Raw genomic sequence first — 19,709 nt, 5'->3', positions numbered from 1 at the left:
AGGGAAATGACATCTGTTTACTCTACAGATCCAGGGGTGTCTTTCCTCAACACACACACACACACACACACACACACACACACACACACACACACACACACACCAGATTTGGCCTCCTTGTATCTCCATGTAGATGCATATTCTACTAGGAAGAAAGATAAGGTTTTAATAAAAGTGATGTAGTAATCAATGGAGCCTCATGCTGTGGAGCACAGCAAGGAGACAGACATCTCTGTGATGGAATAAGAAAGATGGAGGAAAAAAAAAACGATGGAATATATGAGGGCTCTCTGAGAGCTAGTATCACTGTACTATCTGGCTGTGTTGACTTGTGAACACAGTAAACAGGTGCTAATAATCCAGAAAACAGAATAGATTTTCAAAGATATAATAGTTATAACTGTGAATATGATTAACAATGAGGAGATGAGAATAAAACCCAAGGAACAGCAAAGCAACTTTAAGTGGCTAGGACATCTACTTTATTGTTTTATATGTGTGGGTGTTTTGCATACATGTATGACTGCATAACTCTTGCATGCCCAATCCCTGTTAGATCCAGAAGAGGTGGTCAGGCCCTTTGGGACTGGAGTTATAGATGTTTGTGAGCTGCTATATAGGTGCTTTGAACCCAGTCCTCTGGAGGAGCAGCGGTGAGTGCTCTTGACTGTTGAGCCATCTCCAAGCCCTATTGTCATTAATTTTAAAAACTATTGTTCTTCTCAATCTTTGGGCTGTTACTGAGGATTATTAAATGCTAACACTAAGGAGTGTCTTTAAATGAAGGCGACAGACATTAAAACACACGACCTCAATCTGATGGATTGTGTGGGTTTAAAAATTACTTTATTAGTGCCTATTAATTATACAAAGCAGTGTTTTTCATTATGACACTTTCATAAATGTATAGACAATTCTCTGTATTATGCTATTACCCAGATGAGTTGCACAATCCTTGAGTCTCATTCCTATTCCTCATAGGCTGTTTTCTATTCTTATGACTTCTTAAAAGGATTAAACAAATGAAAAAATTGTGACATTTGGTTTATTGTTTGTTTTTTAACATAATAGGTTGAAGTTCCCCTCTTTTTTTTTTTTTTTTTGTGAAACAACACACATTCTTCTTAGTGGTTAAATAGCACTCTAGTATATGTAATTTTCCCTGTCCACTTATCCACTGGTGGTCACTGTGATGATTAACCTCAATTCTCAACTTTATGAGATCTAGAGTCACCTGGGAGATGAACCTTTGGCCTTGTCGATGGAAGATGATCTTAGGTTAATTGAAGTGGGAAGACCAGCCCACTGTGGGTGGCAGCATTCCCTGGGTTGAGATCCTGGACTGTATACAAAGGAGAGGGAAGTTAAGTGCAAGCATTCATGCCTCTCTGCCTGTTGACTGTGGATGCAATGTAGCCAGCTTCTTTAACCCTCTGCTTCTGTTAAAGTTATAGTTATAGTCCACGATGGACTATAACCTCAAGACAAAATTAACACTTCTCCCGTACATTGCTTTTTAATTTTTTCCTGAGTATTTTAGCACAGCAACAGAAAGTTACTAAAATTGTCACCTATGTGGATTTCATGGTTTCACTATTATGAGTGGTGTCAGACATGGATGTAACAGCATCTCTATTGTCTGCTGACTTTGATTCCTTCTGGCATATGATCAGGAGTGGCGCAGCTAGCTCATAGGGCAGGTCTATTTAGAGTGTCTGAGGATTATCTGTAATCATTTCCATAGAGCAATTTCCATCCCCATCCAAAGTGTATGAGACAGGGTTCTTCTTCCCCACATCCTTGGCAGCATGTCTTGTTTCTTCAATGAGAATCATTTTGACTGGGATAACATGGAGTCTTGATTTCATTTTTGTTTGCATTTCCCTGATAGCTAAGGATATTGGACATTTTGTGTATTTATTGCCTACTTGTTTTGAAAAGTGTTCAATTTACTTGCCCACTTATTAGATGGATTTTTATTTTGCTGTATGTTTATTTGATTGCATTTCTTTTCTTTCTTTCTTTTTCTTTTCTTTTCTTTCTTTCTTTATTCTTTTTTTTTTGATACAGTGTTTTTCTCAGTATTCTTGGATGTCTTGGAACTTATACTGTAGACCAAGTTTAAACTCAGAGATCTACCTGCCTTTGCCTCTCAAGAGCTGAGATTAAGGGCATGTGCCACTGTAGCTGACCTGTGTGTTTAATTTTTTTTGAGTTCTTTCTATACTCTGGTTATTAATCCCATATATGATAAATGACTGGTAAAGCTTCTCTCTCATTCTGTTGGTTTTTCTTCATTAAGATAATCATTCATTCATTCATTCTTTCTTTCTTTCCTTCTTTCTTTCTGCTATACAGAATTTTTTAATTTGATATAATCTCATGAAATCTACTCAGGAAGCTTCCAAATATTCCTTTATCTTCAAATATCTCCCTCTAGCAAAGTTTCAGGCATAATACCAAGGTCTTTGATCTGTTTTGAGTTTATTTTTGTACAAAGCAAGACACAGAGGCTGATATTCAGTCTACATGTGGATATTAGATTTCTTCATCACTTGCTGATAAAGGAGTCAGACTTTCTCCAGGGTAGAGCTATGTGTTATGACCACTGAGTTTTGCTATGGGAACACAGCAAGGCATCACTGGACTAGGCAGGGAGGCTAGTGAAGTTGGCTTTTGAGGAATAGGTACACATTAAACAGGTGCATTTATGCAATGAGCATAGCAATGATGGTTGGAAGAATAGTGTATTTGGTGATTTTAGACTATGAGCCTCACAAAATAGAATAGTGTGAATGGGACTGGGCGTTAGATAAGTAAGGGCCATAGTGGGAAAGTTTTACAAGCAGTGGCAGGGAGCGTAGAGTGCCAGTGGAAGGCAGGGACAGTCCAGAGTTACTATTTGATGATTCTATGGGAGGGTAGCACAGAGATGAAGACGTTAAGAGCAACTAGGTGTTCGGAACTGAACTCCAGGTGTGTCGCAATCTGAGACCTGGAATTAGAAGAGGAGAAACATCTGGACAGGGGCAATCATGAGAAATAAGTAGGACACAGACTCTGCAGACCTCGTGATTTGATATATGACAGGATCCTAAAATGACTAGAATTGTGGTGTAGGTAACTAGGCAGAGGCATTGGCACCAAACAAAACAAAACAAAACACACACACAGAGAAGGGAAATAACTAGTAAAAAGATGAGGTTTGAGTCCATTTCAGAGCATAGTGAGGCTTAATTTAATTTAATTTAATTTATGTCCTGGACTGATGTAGCACTGGAGACTCCTGGACAAAAACGAGCGCAGCGTTGAACTTGTAGAACTCCTTTGAGATCTGGAAGGGGTTGATAGTGGAAGTCGGAGGCACAGACCTGTGCTGTCAACTACAGCAGCCTGGGAAGGGTCCTCCCACACCCCTAAGAAAACCCTACTTCAGTGGTCTTGGGGCTCTTGACTACTCTGCAGAGAAACAATATTTCAAGGTGAGTCAGTATGAAGCATACTTGGAGTTTATGTTTTATCACTGATTTGAGCACAGGGATTCAGAGAAGGAGAGAGAGAGAGAGACAGGTAAGCGAAGGACAGTAGTGCATCCTTGGGCTTCTGAAGAAAGACCGGCACTCTAGTGTCTTAACAGCCATGTATATGGATCACTCTTGAAGTTGGATTATTCAAAGGGTTTGAAAGACAAAATAAAAGACTTTTCTTATATTTATTTTTATTTACGAACTTTTCTTTAGTAAATGAATTATAAGGTGGCTTGAGGTACAGCGGTGCAGGTTTATAGGCTGGTAAGATAAGTGTACAGGGCAAAAGGCTCAGAAGACTCCTTAGTATACATGGGCCACAAGGAAGTCAAGGCTTATAGGTTTCACTGCAAATGTTATCTATATGTGCGTGACGTTCTTTATTCTCAGCCAGCAGGAGCGAGCGGCTCCTTTCCTGTGTTATTACCCTTTAACTTCCCCTGTCTTTCTATGGGGCACCAAAAATACTGATGGGCTGTATTGATGCCTCTTATAAGTTTTACTGAGAAAAAAAGAAGTTTGACAGCCAATTACTGATAGGGACGTTTTAGTAGAAAAAATGCAGAATGTACAGAAATGGTCCCCACTCCCTCTGTGTGCTCCATCCTTTGCACTACCAATTGCTTGGCTCAACAAGCACTGCCTGGAAACTTCTCCACCTACGTTCTGAGGATACCAGGGGCACCTTTTAAGGAACTCACAAACTGGGTACCATTTTGGTCTTTATCACTAACAACATATAGCTCTTGTTCAATTTTAAACATTTTCTTAAAAACTTGGGCAAATGTGTTTTTGTGTAAAATAGGAAAAATTTAAAAATAAAAGAGGTTGTCCAAAGGCTATTTGGTCCAAAGAATACACAACTTAGGAGAAAAAAAAACCCAAACTAGATAATTCAGAGTAATTTTCCTAATAATTTCCAGAATACCCCTTCTGTTGAGGGATAGTAAGAGAATGAGGAATTACAGAACCAATTTGGAAACTCAAGGAAATAGGCTGAAATGGAGGACTGCTCAACCCTGGGGCATTTAGCAAGCCATAAGAAGTTTGAGCTAGAACTACAGGACTAGGCTGTCATCCGGGGCCTGAGAAGATGAGACGGATTGCTTATGACAGAACAACACCGCACACAGCTTCTCGGAGTGAGAATCATGCCAGTTCCCTAGCAACGGGAGATGTAAACCCTCTTTAAATGAAGAATAGTCCTCTGGAGCAAGGGTCCTCAACCTGTGGGTTGTGACGTCTTTGGGGTTCGAAGGACCCTTTCACAGGGGTCACCTAAGTTTATTAGGAAACAGATGTTTATATTATGATTCGTAACAGTAGCAAAAATACAGTTATGAAGTACCAATGAAAATAATTTTATGATTGGGGGATTGCTGCAACATGAGGAACTGTAGTAAAGAGTTGCAGTGTTAGGAAGGTTGAGGACCACTGGCCTAGAAGCAATTTCCCCCATATAATTATTAGAACATAATTTAAAGCCAGTCATACAAAATAAGAATATTTGAATGACAAAATGGAAGAAATAAAGGGTAATATAAGTTGGTTAAAGGGCATAAGCCTACAGTTGTGTAGGATGAGGAAATCTAGTGAGCTAAAGTACAGCACGAGGGTTATAGTTACTCATACTGCATTATATACTGGAAGTTTCCCAAGTGCAATACCGTAATGACCCTCATCACACATGCACATGTGTGCACACACAGTAACTGCGGATAGTGATGAGTGAGTGAGTTACTTTGCTTACTTAACTGAAGTAGTCACTGCCACACACATGTGCACATACGTGTGTATATGTATGTATAGATACATAGAGCATGATGTGCACTCTGAAAAAATAAAGTGGGAAGTCATTATTACAGATCAAGAGAGACCCACTTCATCATAACAAAGTAGACCTTACCAGGAGGATGCAGTGCTTCTAATTTCATATTAACATAAATTTGAAATATGCAAATCAAAATTTATGGAAAACCAAAACTGTTGTCATATCTGGTAGGTTCTATACAGCAAACAGAAAAAAGTCATTCACCATAGAGATTTCAACAACACGATCTATACACTAGACCTAACAGACAAGTATGAGACACGCACACTGACTTCAAGCTAGAATGGTTTTCTAAGCACACGAGGCAACTTCTCAGACATTTACCTTACATGAGGATATAAAGTAATTATTAGGAAATTTCAAAGTATGCTTGAAAATTCAAAATGTCATAATGAAAAGTAAAATTAAAATGTAAGAATATAATTCCTCCAAGTTGACTTATATAGTGAAATGGAATGTCATAAAAATTTACAAGAGCATTTGTACACCTGTCCCTAGCAGTGTGGGTATGTTTGTGTGTGCATGTGTGTTTATATATGTATGTGCATTTGTGTATATATGTATGTGTATTTGTGTATAAGTGTGTATATGTATGTGTATTTGTGTGTATGTGTCATTTTGTAGGTATATGTGTATATGTATGTATGTGCATTTGTGTGTGTATATATGCGCATTTGTGTGTATATGTATGTATGCGTATTTGTGTGTAAATGTGTATATGTGTGTATGTATGTGCATTTTTGTGTATATATACATGTGTGTGTGAATTGACATCTGATTCTAGTGCTTTTATGAAAATGCAAACGGTTAAGTAAGGACATCTGAGATCCTACTAAGAAAGCAGAAAGCCTTACTCTGACAGCTGTGGAGACTAATTTTAAAGCCACAGTAACTAAGGTTATAGAATTGGGGCAAGGATAGGAAGCAGGCCAATCAAACAGAAGAGAAGTCCATTAGGACACCGTGTTTCTCATGAAGCTGTCACTGTGGAGCCGTGGGAAAGGGTGGCCTTTTCAACAAATGTATTAAGTGAGGCACCTTGGACATCCATATTGAACATAAAGAGAAATTTAAAACCAACCATAATCCCCTAAGAACAAATTAATGGAATGAATGAGTTATAAATATGAATGAATGAGGTTAGCAGAGAATTATCTAGAAGACAATGATAGACTTGGCATAAAGAAAGCATTTTCACAAGTCAGGAACGACACACTCACAAAACTGAGACAGATTAAACTGGACTACATGAAAACAAATAACTTCTGCCTGTCTAAAGAGTCCGGAGAGTGACAACATAGTCCACAGCAGGTAGGGTATTTTGCAATATGTATGCCATCTGTATCTAAGTTGCATGACAAACAGGTACAGATCAGTTAAAAGTAGGAAAAGTGGGATTGCCACATTATAGAATATTCTGAAAGCCAAGAAAGATTGAGTTTCCACCAAACACCCATCAGAATGGGTAACGCTGTAAGACTGAGAATACTAAACATCACCAGGGCTTTGGAGAGGGCACGGATCCATACAGCTGTGTGGGAACACTGTTTAGCAGTGGTGACTACAGTACATCATGGCCTGGGAAGTTCACTTCTAGACACAGAGTTGCTGAAATGTGAGTGGGACACAGAAAGATGTGTGTAAGAACATTCATTATGGAATTTTTTTATGACAATATTTAACTTGAATCAACCCAGAAGTCCACTGATAATAGAATAAATAAGAAAATTGGGTTCCCTCTGTATAATGAAACATAAGAAAATGAACATGAAAATCACAATAGAGCCAATAAGCATAACATTATACAAGACACAAACAAAGAAATGCTCACACACAAGGCTCAAAGACAATAAAATGATACCTTAGTGTTTAGGGACTATGCATAGGTACCAAGACCACAAAGAAAAGTCAGTAAGTGGCTTTTTTGTTGTTGTTGTTGTTGTTTGGTTTTTGTTTTGTATTTTAAAGTTAGGATAGCTTTTTTTCTTTGAAGGAGAAAGAAGAGATAACAATTGCTGTATGTGTGTGTGTGTGTGTGTGTGTGTGTGTGTGTGTGTGTGTGTGTGTGTCTTATATCCTACTTCTGGGGTGCTGGTAATGACTGTTCTTACCTGAGTATGTTTTATGAGAAATTACTGAGCTGAGCACTTTTGTTTATATGGACCCTTTGGTAGATAAGTTATATTTTATAATACAAAATTCAAGCACACATGTACATATCTAGCCTAACACATACTAAGCACATAATCCCACACCCTCCACATACGAGAGGTTTAAAGAAGTTGACCACGTCTCTTTCACAATTCCTTCTCTCTTTCTAGCAGAGGGGCATGGAAAAGAGTAAGATGTGGATTTTCATAAACATCTCACTGCTCAAGTACAGGCAGGATCTCTCTTGTTCCCTCTTGCAGTCATCTCATTGCCATGGCAACTGTACTCAGAAGTAGGGCCTGTGAAGAGAAGGGGAAATGCAGGGTGACAACCTGGGTTTGAGTGCCTCCTTGTGTGAGGAAATCCTTGCCGACAACTGAACTGCTACAGCCCTGAGCCTAAAGTGCCCATTACCTGTTTTTCCTGCTGTAAAAACAATGCAAAAACTTCTGTTTAGCAGTTTACCTTTGCTGCAGGCCACAGTTAATCCCATAGTCACCAGGAAAATAGATATTCTTGTGCGTCAAGGAACCAGGGTGCTGGCCTTGCATGCAGTGTGCTTTGGAGAAGGCGTTTGCTGGGCTTGGTGGGGTGTGGGCTGCAGTGAGCTGCACTCTCCTGCCCCAGTTCACACACTTCAGCTCCTTAACCCCAGCCTCTGGTATGTAAGGAACTGGGGGGGCGGGGAACAGGGGGGGGAAGGTCCATAACACTAGGAAGAAGTTCAGCTCTGTCAGATGTGAAATCAAAGGCATCCAAAAGTGGAGTCACCCCACTCCCCTCCCCCCAAAAAACACCCACGACCAATTCATACAAAAAATGCCAATCTATGAAAAAAAGACGAGACCAAGATTTGTGGGTCTGCAAATGAATAACAAGTCCAAAGGCTTCCAAGCTGAAATCCCAGAAGACTTACCTTTCAGATGAAGCTGAAATTCCTCATGATTCCTCTGCTGTAACACTTTATTCAGCACAGGCCTTCAGACTGAGATTCTCTATAGGCTGGCAGGAAGGTGAGGTGCAGAGCAGGCAGGAGAGGCCATCTGGACCTCACTTCCTTGTGCCTGGGGCAGTGGTTGATGTGTGGACTCTAATATCGAGGCTGGTTGGGATTCAGCCAGCATGCGGTTCGCTGAGGCCCCATGGTGTTCTAGGGCTCATCCGAGGGCAAGCCTTAGACTGAAAGACCACAGAGACCGTTCTTCATCCACTGAGTCTCAGTGGGACAGGCATGCAGAATCCTTCTGCACAAAGGAATTGGTGGGCAGGGGTTTAGTTACTTGTCTTAGCTGTGACCAAGTGTCTGACAAGAAACAACTTAATAGAGAAAAGGTTTGTTTGAGTCACAGTTTAGGACATAGAGTCAGTCACAGTGGGAAACGTGTGGCAGTGGGATCGGCTTACAGCTGTAGTAGAAGGAGCTCACTCATGTCCAGACAGACCAGGAAGCAGCAAAGGGACACCGGTGGTCTGTGGGCTTTCTCCTTGTCCCCTTTGTTAGTCAGTCTGATACCCAGTCCATGAGGCGGTGCTGCCTGTGTTCAAGGTGGGTCTGCCCTCCTCAGTTAAGCCTCCTTGAGAACACCCTGGGAGACAGCTGGGTCTACGTCTAGTCAGGTTGGCAATGAAGAGTAACACCACACCCCTGCACCTTCAGAAATCTGGCAGGGGAGGTGGGAGGTGGGAAAAGTGTGAAGGATGCAGTCAGACACAGTATGGATCCATCCACTTAACTCACCTGTAAATGGTCAAGATGAGCGAGGAAAAAAAAAGGAACTCAAAGATGGGGTTGGGAGTACAAGTTATGTAATACAAGACAGAATGGAAAAATGTGTCAGGAGACTTAACATTAGCTAAAGGTCAAGGCCATAGACGTTTGTTTCCCTTCATCCAGGGAAAGAACTGGATGGAAGAGAAAAAAGCAAAAGCTGCTGACAGACACCAGGCTGGCACCCTGCCTTGGTGGACGGCCACAGCACGCATGGCCAGCCTGCAAGTCAGTGGGAAGGGGAAGGGATGAGGTCCCCGTGCAGCCACAGGGATGGCTTACTAGTTGAATTGGTCACAGAGGGATTTCCAGAATGGCCTTGTATGGAGGCACAGAGAGGGTGGAGAGAAACACTTCCCCAGTCTTGATTCTGTGTTGAATTCCTGGGTATGGACCCTTTCGGCACGCTCTGTCCTCGGCGATTTCCTCATTTGCAAAGCAACGTGAACACAGTAGCAATTCAAATGTGATTGCTTTCGTTGGTTCACTGAGTGCAAAATGAAATAGCGTAAGCAAAGGGCGTTCTTTGGGATTCTCCTTTATAACGTCATCTTAGGTACTTATGATGTGTCTTCCAGACAAAGCAAGGTGAATCTAGTTAGGGGAGGCATGGTTACATTCTTTCTTGAGGCCAAATTATAGCTAGTTGCTAAAAAGTGACCCATGCTCACCCCCAGTGGGGCATCTTAAGTAAGGCCCAGTGAGATAGGACTCTCAAGCAGAAGACAGCTTTGCAGTGTCCTCACTGCCATGTAGAGCTATGCCCTGGTCATGGACTGCTGCATGTGGTTGTTGTTGTTGGTTATTATTAAACATGTAAGTCATTCTTGAATCACTGCATTATAGGGACGATAAGGACAGAGACTTGTAGTTAATCCTTTTTATTACTCTATAGGTATCTGAGAATGATACTGCATTCACTAAATTGTTCACAGAGCAAATTGAGCTGACATACACTGTTTATTAGGCGGCTTCTTAGGTGTATTTTTAAAGGTCCAGAGAACTCTCCAGGTAGATGCCACGGACACGCTACTGTCATTGTTTTTTTTTTTTTTAAATAGCCGGTTAATGTTTATACTTAAATAGCTTCAGTCCTGGAGTGAAGAGTCTCGGAAGACACATCTCTGTCTTTGTATGCACTGCGGGTGGGGCTAGTTCTTTTACAAATATGACCCAATGCTGCTGAGCTGGACAGCATTCTTTGCACCTGAATGGCCCAGGATCTCTCAAAACGCAAAGCTTACCAGTTCAGTTTATGATGAGCTCAGATGTAAAATAAAAGCACAGTGGGAGAGACAGGATGTTAGGGAAACACACAGGAAGAGCCAAGCAAGGCAGCAGCAGCGGAGTGGTGTCAATGAAGCTGAGGACTATGAGCCACTGGTCTATCTTCAGTATCTGCCCAGCTCATACCCCCTGTCAGATCTCTGTGACAATTAAGAGCTGCTCTGAGTCAGCATGAATTGTGACTTCAGTACAGTGTTTAACCTCTGTGGTACAAAAGAGTGGAGAACTAGGTCTTGTTGCACTTGTAGCTGTGGCTTCCTGAATAGAAACAGCTTTGAAAATAACCAAGGCTGAGATCCACCCAGAGTAGTATTTTAGTTACTTTCTGTTGCTGTGATAAAACACTGACCAATAACAACTTGGGGAAGAATGGGTTTGTTTTCACTTAGACTTTACAGCTCCTCACTGGGGGAAAGCCAAGCCAGGAATAGAAGCAGAGACCAAAGAAATGAATGGTTTGTTCTACATGGCTTGCTTTCTCCTGCCCTCCAGGACCCCCTGCCCATGGTTTGCACTGCCCACGGTGGCCCTCCTACATCAATCATTGATCAAGGAAATGTCCCACAAATGTGTCCACAAGCCAATCTGATGATGGCGGTTCTCCAGCCGAGGGTCCTCCTTCCCAGGTTACTCTATCTTGTTTTAACTTAACAAAAACTAACCAGAACAGTAGGGACTAAGTAGGAGCCACCTCAAGCCCGCATTGTATGTGACCACATAAGCCAGGGATGTATCGCTAGTACACGGCATGGTGAGAGGCCAGAAGAGTCTCTCCTGATCTCTCTGAAGTTTCAGAAGATAACCATCTCGTTTTCATTCAGAGTCCACCTGCAACAAAGGGGCCTGGTTATCCTGGAAGCAAGACCACAAGTGAGACACCAGCTATACAGAACAGCAGAGTTCAGAGAAGGAAGGAGTGATGGCGGCTCCTCTGTTTTTACTGCTCATAGGTGCAGATCATCACACAAATGCCGAGGTCGGAGGAGCATCTTTTCTTTAGTTCCTCTCTTTCTCTTCATAATATGCTTCCTTTTGCTTTGGGCTACGTGTTATCAGTTGCATTCATTCATTCTTTATAAGAGACGATGTCAGACACAGGCGCATGAGCTGCCACCATGGTCTTCAGTTCACAAAGATGACAAAGAGTAAACAGATAGGGCAATATGTAGAAAGCCTCGAGAGCTCTGCGGGGAGCTGTGCCAGGTGTTGAGAAGGGCAGGGAGGCGTGCAGTGTGCCCCAGCATTCCCAGCATGCGTGACATCTGAGATGGATGTTTGGGGGCGATGAAAGGAGTTTGCCTAGTGGACAAACAGGAAGAGGAGGCAGACATACAGAGAAACTAGTACTGACTCATTAACTCTTTCAGTCATTTAACTGATACTTAGTACCTGTTTGTAGACAAGATATGTCCTCAGTAGTAAAATCAGAGTTTTTTTTTTTTTAAGTTGTTTGTTTTTTTCCTGCCCTTGGGTATTTTACAGTCTACAATACGGGTGAGAAAACAAACAAACAAACACCCACAACCCAAACCAAAAAACGAAAGATAGTACAGGAAAATGAATGGTTCACAAGCTATTTAGAGGGCACTAAAACCCACAGGACAAAGCCAAGCGACAGCTAATGTGGTAAGCTAAGGGAACAGTGTGGTCAGGGCAGAGCTCTAGCCGGCGGCTGGGGAAGGCATGGTTAGAGTCTTAGGCAGCGGGGAAAGATCATTGAAGACTTTAAATAAGCCGGTGCTGTGACCTTGTTTAGGTACAAGGAAAACCACCTGAGAGTGATATGAAACTGCCTGGAGAGGCACCATGTGGAAGTGGGAAGTCTATTTGCAATAGGTTTTATGAGTCCTGGCTTTTTTTTTTCTGTCTCTTTGTCTCCATCCATCTCTCTCCTTGAGAGAGGGTGTTCTGGAACTCTTATGTAGTAGACCAAGTTGGCCTCAGACTCACTGAGATTCTCTTGCCTCTGCCTCCTAAGTGTTGGGATCAAAGGTGTGCACCACCACACTTTGCAAAATGTGTACGCCAGGCTGGCCTTGGACTTTTGATCTATCTACCTCCATATTTTCTACCTTATTCTATCAGCATGCGTCACCACAACCAGCCCTGACTTTTCCGTATGCACCCCAGCCTGTTAATTTCCCCCTTTAAACATGTTTCTGGAAAAGAATAAAATATTGTGTCACTTAATCAGCCCAGATTATTAATTATAATATACTATAATATGTAACATATATTTTAAATATAATACGATATAATATATATAATAAGTAATATTATAATATTGCTGCCTGGGATGACAATAAGTTTAGCAACCCATCACCCTGCTGCTTCAGATGGATCTTGTTGTCAGAATAAATTCCCTGGTCACTTTGTCCATTCCCCTGGCTAAATGTTAACCCTTCCCATCTGGATCTCCAGTTCTTGGTACCAATATGGGAATTCCATTCATTTTGTTAAATGCATTCTGTTAGTCCCCCACCCCCACCCCGCCCCAACTCACCAGAATCATTTGGGGTCCTATGAGTTATCACTGTGCTTGTATCTCACCTATCTTTGTAATATCTGCAAATTGGGCTATCACTCCAGTGATGCTCTTTCCTGAGTCCTGGATAAAGCTTCTGAACGGAACAAGAGAGGAAAGGTGGGATATGTAGTGTCAGTGTTTTATGTGCCCACATTTTGTCATGAAGTTTAAGGACCTGATGATCTTATTTTATTTTTTCTATTTTTTTTAAACACTGTATTGAGACCTGAATCAACCATGGCATTGCCTTGGACATTTTCTTAAAAAAAAAAAAAAAGCTTCACCTACAAACACCTATTCTTAATGACACAATCATCCTAACTGCTAATCATCACTATTCTTTTCAAAGACCTACCAACTGTTCTTTTAGCCAACCATTTTAACGCTCAGTTCTCAGCTGTTATCTTATGAGACCTCTCAACAGGAAGGGACACAGATTATCCTTCTCTTCCTGGGAGACTTTATTTCCACTAAGCTTCCAGAACACCAAAGCCTGTTCCCTGGACCATCGGTCTTGGTCTTGGTCCCTGCATGATGGCTCCTTTCTCAACACTGGGTCATGCTGGAGCTTAGCTCTCGCTTTACTCTTACACTGCTTTAGGCTCTCTGTAATGTCAACATTTTCATTGATAAACTTGTTTTGGCTCATTCATTGGCTGTTGTTATCAAAGTTTGCCGGAGACTGGGTAACTTATGAATAGCAGAATGATTCTGGCAGCTGGGACAGCCAAGATGGATCCTTCCAATTGGCAAGGGCCTTTTTGATCTGGCATCCTATGGAGGAAGTCAAGGGCAAGAGAGAGAGAGAGGAGAAAATCTGAACTCACTTCTGTAGCAAATCCATACTTGGAATAACATTAATCCATTCACAAGGACCCAGGCTTCATGAACTACTTGCCTAGGACTGTTTTCACCACCCAATACCAGTGCAACATCAGTGTTAAGTTTTCAATAAACCATGGGGGACACATTCAAAAGACAATAGGACAGCTCCAGTCGTGGGCTCTTCTTCAATTTCCAGACACATAAATCTGACCAGCTGTAAAATTCCTTTTTTTTGTGATATTATGCACCTATCCCATCACACACACACACACACACACACACACACACACACACACACACACACAAACACACACACACACACGTGACTGTTCTCTTTAAGTCCTATTCAGTTACTCAGTCCTTCAGCAAAGTCCAGTCATGTCTTTCTAGACTTTGATTGAGAGCCAATTGATTCAAGCCACCACTCCATCAGGGGCTATTGTAGTATTGTCTAGACTTCCCTGCTTCCATCACAGCCTCTAGATAATTTGTCTCAGAAAGACGTTGTTAAAAATGCAAATCAGAGTGCATCTTTCCCTGGTGGATGGTCACCTACATCTTTTCATCTCTGAAGACCTTCAAAGTTCTGCAGAGTCTGCCCTCCTGCTGTATCTGGGACTCCGTTATTGCTTAATCCCACTACATGGGAATAGCTCTGAGACTGCCGGAGACACGACTGTCTATGCCTAGACAAAGCTTCTTGTTGGTTACAGAAGCCCCATGCTTTATTATTAGATGCCATTCTTTGTATGGCATGAATGGAGATTTACAGATGTGTTTCTTCTGCTCATACAAAGAACAGAGAACCATCTTTAATTGTTCCGTGCATCCTTCACACCTAGCACATTCATAGTTTTAGGACTGTATAATGCACGTGAGAAATTACGTTTTCAGAACGAAAGAACCGTACACTGATGCTGGATCAGACCTTACAGGATTCATTCCTCCAGCATGCTGGCCACTGACATCCTGCATCCTCCTTGTTCCAGCCCCAAGTACTTCAGTTGCTATTCCTCATCAGAAAAGGACAGCTTCAAAGAAGGCTCATGATCCCAATTGGTCCAGCATTTCACCCACACAGGACTTATATTAAGCCCAGAATTTCTCAACATTTTAGAGATTGGACCACAAATACTATTCCTAGCTTGATTAACCATTTTTTTCCAATTTTGTTTGGGCCCCTACATAGGTATTATTCACCCCAAATCAGCCTGAAGAAACCTTAAGAGAAAGATACCCCATTTCCCTTAAGGGGGGTTGAGTAGGTTTTTGGTTGCTTTCTTGGGCTATTGATGTATATTGTCATTGAGAAGTATGGAGGCAGGAGTTGAAAAGAAAGAAAGGGGAATATAGAAATATATAGGGATGATAGGACAAAAAGTAGATTATTGAATCTACTCCTTAACTTAAGGCCTTAATTGTTACTCACAAATAAGGTTAATTTTAACTCATTGATATGGAATTTTGAATATTGATGCAAAATAAGTTTAATTTTGATACATTGAAATAGAATTCAAATTTAATATGATTCTTCACACATTATATTTCTACTCTAATATGAGATATTGCACACATACAACTCAGTCAATACATGATTTACTTCCAATATTCTGATAGTGCTATTGCAGGCTGTTTAGAATAATTAGGTAATACAAATCAACTGTTAGTTGGTCAACTCATGGTCATGTCAAGTACAGAAATATACATCCTAGATTTAACAGATAGATATAATTCTACAGATAGATGAGGTAAAATAGTTAGATATGTGTCCCAACCCGTGGGACAGTCAACGGGAGACCCTAGAAGGAGGGGAAGGGGGATGAGAAATGGAGACAAGTTTCTGATCAAGCCTCATTTATTGAAAATCATCACAGAGGTTTTATGGGTGTTTACTGGGGCAGGGGTATTTGTGTAAGCGAGGTCACTATGGATACCCAACTGTAAAATGCTCCAGGAGTTATCTACTTTTACAGCTGCTCTAACCACAGAAGCGGGAAAAGTTCCAGAAAGAGAGAAGTTGTAAAGGGTCTGGTTAGTCAAGCAAACAGCTTCCGGGACTGCTGTTCCCAGAACAGGGTGGCCTCGTGAGCAGCTGTCCCGTATCTGATCTTACCAGTAGTAGTCTTACTGGAAAAGGTAGTTTATAGCCAGGATGGAGTAGCTCTTACTATGAGCTTGGGTGTCTTAGAAATGACCGTTCCCCACAGATATGCTCTTCAAAAGCCTCAGAGACCTACAGAATATGGCGTTTAAAGACGTTTTTATTATTTTAAGAATTGTTTGACAATAAGACAGGTTAACTCCTGGCAACCCCCAGCCTACTTCAAAGAAGCCGATGAGCATCTCCTTGCGGAGATGGCTTTGAGTGTGACAAATAAGCCACTGGACAAAAATGTCCTTTTATCTGCCACAGACAAAATTCTGCCTAAAATGAGCAGGCTTGGATGCAGGCAGAGTTGATGGTCAGACTCTGCCAAGACAGGGTAAGCAAGTCCTCAATAGTTCCTGCGTCACAAATATGTCTGTCAGATATACTGGGCCAGAAGGCTATAGATGATGCTCCAAGGTTATAGTTTTGAGTAACTGTTCAAGCAGCAAACTGTCATTTTTTTTTCCCATTTTGGAAGCACTTCCTGTTTACTCAGGTAGTTAACTTTATTTCTTCTCAAGTCTCTGATAAGGTTGAAGACCAGATAGTTTTAAAATTAAGCTTAATTGTTTAGGAGTTAAGAAGATGCTTTTAGGTGTAGATAGATACTTTTAGGTTGATAGGTTTGAGCTTTGATAGATATTGATTTAGTTCAAAACTTTAGACTCACCAAGATCAAACAGATAAAATTTTCTTCAAGGTTGCCAAATACCTTTTGATTAGACATTATGTATGTAAGTCTTACCTATTGGTTTTTTATAATTTTTCATAATTGTTCTTATTGTATATAAAAAGAATGACCTTGTTGGGAAATTGTTGGGGGGTTGATCTGATGTATTTTGATGCTAATTAATAGAAAGCCATCACACCTGGGCAGGGCAAATGGCCATAGGCATGGCTAAGGTTCCCGGGCCTGGGGAGACAGAGAGAATCTTGGCAAGAAGAGAGACCAAAACAGAGAGAAGGAGGTCGCGCCATCACGGGTTAGTTGGAGGAGTAGCACATAGCTGGTGTGGATGGGGATTTGGTCCAGATGAAGAACATTAGCAAGTACATGGGATTATGGATGGGAGGTATCTTGATAGAAATTATTAGAAGCAGATGGCCTGGGATTCCCACAATGGGAAGTAGTTTAGAGGATTAATGTCTGCCCTGCCCCAGGTTAACTAAGGCTATTTTAAAATATAACAGGTGTCTGTGTCTTGATTGATTGCTAGCGGGTTAGAAAATACTGCCTTGGGCTGGAGAGATGGCTCAGAGGTTAAGAGCACTGACTGCTCTTCAAAAGGTCATGAGTTCAATTCCCAGCAACCACATGTTGGCTCACAACCATCTATAATGAGATTTGTATACATAATAAATAAATAAATCTTAAAAAAAGAAAATACTGCCTTAAGAATAATTATAGGCCTGTTAATAAACATTATTAGGCCACATTGTAATTTAACCACAACAAGTGGTGCTTGATGTGGGGCAATTATTAGAACATACTGGTAAAATAACTGCTACACTCCATCTTACTCTCCTCATCCCTCCACACTAGGCATAGTGTCCCCCATGCTGCTCTGGGAACACGAGGGTCACGCTTTCTTCTTGGGCTCTTCTGCTTAGAAATCACATGGCTTCAAAAGTTCGTTTCCCACAGGAACCTTACTTGAGTCCTCGCTTTAAAAATCACAGTCCAATTATAATAAGTCACAATTGAAAAAAAGAAAAAAGAATCATAGTCCTCCTCCTCCCGCAGGTTCACTTTTTCCCTATTACATCTATAGCAACCAATATATTAAGATATTTTCTTAACTTAAAAATTATGTAAAAATAAAAATTACACACACACACACATACACACATACACACACACTCACTGTCTCCCTCCCACACTTATCAAACAAAAGGAGTAGATTACTGATGCATTCCAGGGCCCAGTATAGAACGCAATATACAACAGCTGTGCAGCCAGCCTGTTCCAGTCAGTGCTCGCTCCTATTTTTGTTTTTTGTTTTTTTTAGACAAATAGAAATTGGAGGATTGTTCTTCCTATCACCCACTAACATCTCACCATCTATCCCTGGGGCAGACTTACGTCTCAAACAAAGCTTTAGAAGAGCTCATGTGCCAACATCTTTCAGGTGCCCTGGCTCGATGCCCCTGACGTCACCCTTCCGGCTTTCTGCCAGACTTCCAAGTTTTTTTTGCTGGCTGTTGGTCAGTAACAACTCTCCCTTGTGTACAAGTTTCAGGCAAAGAAAAGCATAGGTCCAGGTATAGTGGTACAGGCCTTTAATCCCAGCACTAGAGACACAGAGGCATGCAGATCTCTAAGTTCTAATCAGTTCCGTTCAGGCAGTCTGTTGAGGCAGGAGGTTGAGAGACAGTGCAGTGGAGCTGAGTTCATGGCAGTTCCATTCATGGATTTCCGAGACAGTGACAGGTTGCAGAGAGAACAAGCTAGACACCGGTGAAGACAGAGTGAGCCAAAGAACGAGAAGGAGCCGGAATGTAAGAACAGATTGCCAGAGTTAGTTTGAGGCCGCACAGAGCAATTCAGTCAGAAGCTGCAGAGGAGCCAGTTTGAATCAGTCAGCAAGGAGAGGAGTTTGAGCCAGAACAGCTGACTTGAACCAGCCAGCCAGAGTTCAGAAAAAGCTGGAAAGGGTGAGCTTATCCAGCAGTAAGTCTCAGTGGATGAAAACATGCTAGGCCTAGATTAGATTGTACAGAGGCTAGAAGCTTCCAGGGCTAGACTTCCAGGCCTCGGTTAGTTAGACGGAGACAGTAAGCCTCAGAGACGACGATTACATCAGGCAAACACAAGTACTTTTACACTGCCCCTCTCTGACTGCCTGCTCCTCCTCCTTTGAGGCTGGGTGTCTATGCTCCCACTGATTCTGCAAGCTGCTTGTTGAAGAACACCTTGCCTCTGCCAGCTTGAGTGCCGGGGGACATCCCCATTTTGCAAGACACAGAAGTGAACACCTATTGTATCACGTCAGGGAAGACTGAGAATTTGCATATTATAATAGCCAGGACACCTAACTAATAGAAATGCCACAATGCTTCTTCCACAGGCCTATTGCAATCCTCTCCCCAGAGAGGGTGTTGCGCATGCCCAAGGATTATACTCCCTCCCTCCCAGCCCCTCTGTTTCCTCATCAGAACCAGTTCTCTACCACAGCAAGGCCCACCTCAGTTTGCTTCCTCAGATGCTCCACCTTTGGGGAAAAATAACCAAAGAATGGTACCGGAAGCTCTCTAGGGATCTGGGCTGGGAAAGAGCTGACTGGATCCTGTGAGGAAGGAAAGCACCACAGTGAAGCTAGGGAATGTAAGACTCCAAGTCAGGCAGGACCTTGTACAAAGGTGCTGCCTCAGGAGAGCAGCAGCTCAGCAGTGTGGGTGCAGGGATAGGAGTGGGGTGAGGCCGGAGGGAAGATCTGCGGCCTGTGGTGCAACACTTCCATGGGAATTCACCTGGCAACGCTCTGCCCTTCCTGTTCCTCTTCATGCAAAGGTTTTTGGAAGAGTCTGTCATCAAAAATGGCAAATCAGTCCCCACCCCCTGCTCCTGGCTTCCTGCTGCCAATCCCAGAGGCCTTGTCCTCCTGTCCCAGGGACAGACCCAACTCCACTGGATTTCAATTACT

General features: G+C 42.0%; 1 protein-coding gene across 1 annotated transcript in view; it reads left to right on the top strand.

Moving 5' to 3' along the window:
• Nucleotides 1-19,709, top strand: part of ZNF648 (zinc finger protein 648) — a 78,419-nt gene that overhangs the window by 32,397 nt on the left and 26,313 nt on the right. Inside the window, exon 2 of the mRNA XM_084796682.1 lies at nucleotides 3,275-3,482. The gene's annotated coding sequence lies outside the window, so the exon portion shown is untranslated. The remainder of the gene's footprint in view (nucleotides 1-3,274; nucleotides 3,483-19,709) is intronic.

The sequence above is a fragment of the Acomys minous genome (assembly GCF_964271855.1).
Source record: "Acomys minous genome assembly, chromosome: 1".
In the NCBI taxonomy this organism is placed as follows: domain Eukaryota; kingdom Metazoa; phylum Chordata; class Mammalia; order Rodentia; family Muridae; genus Acomys; species Acomys minous.
This window is presented reverse-complemented; position numbering and strand designations above follow the sequence as displayed.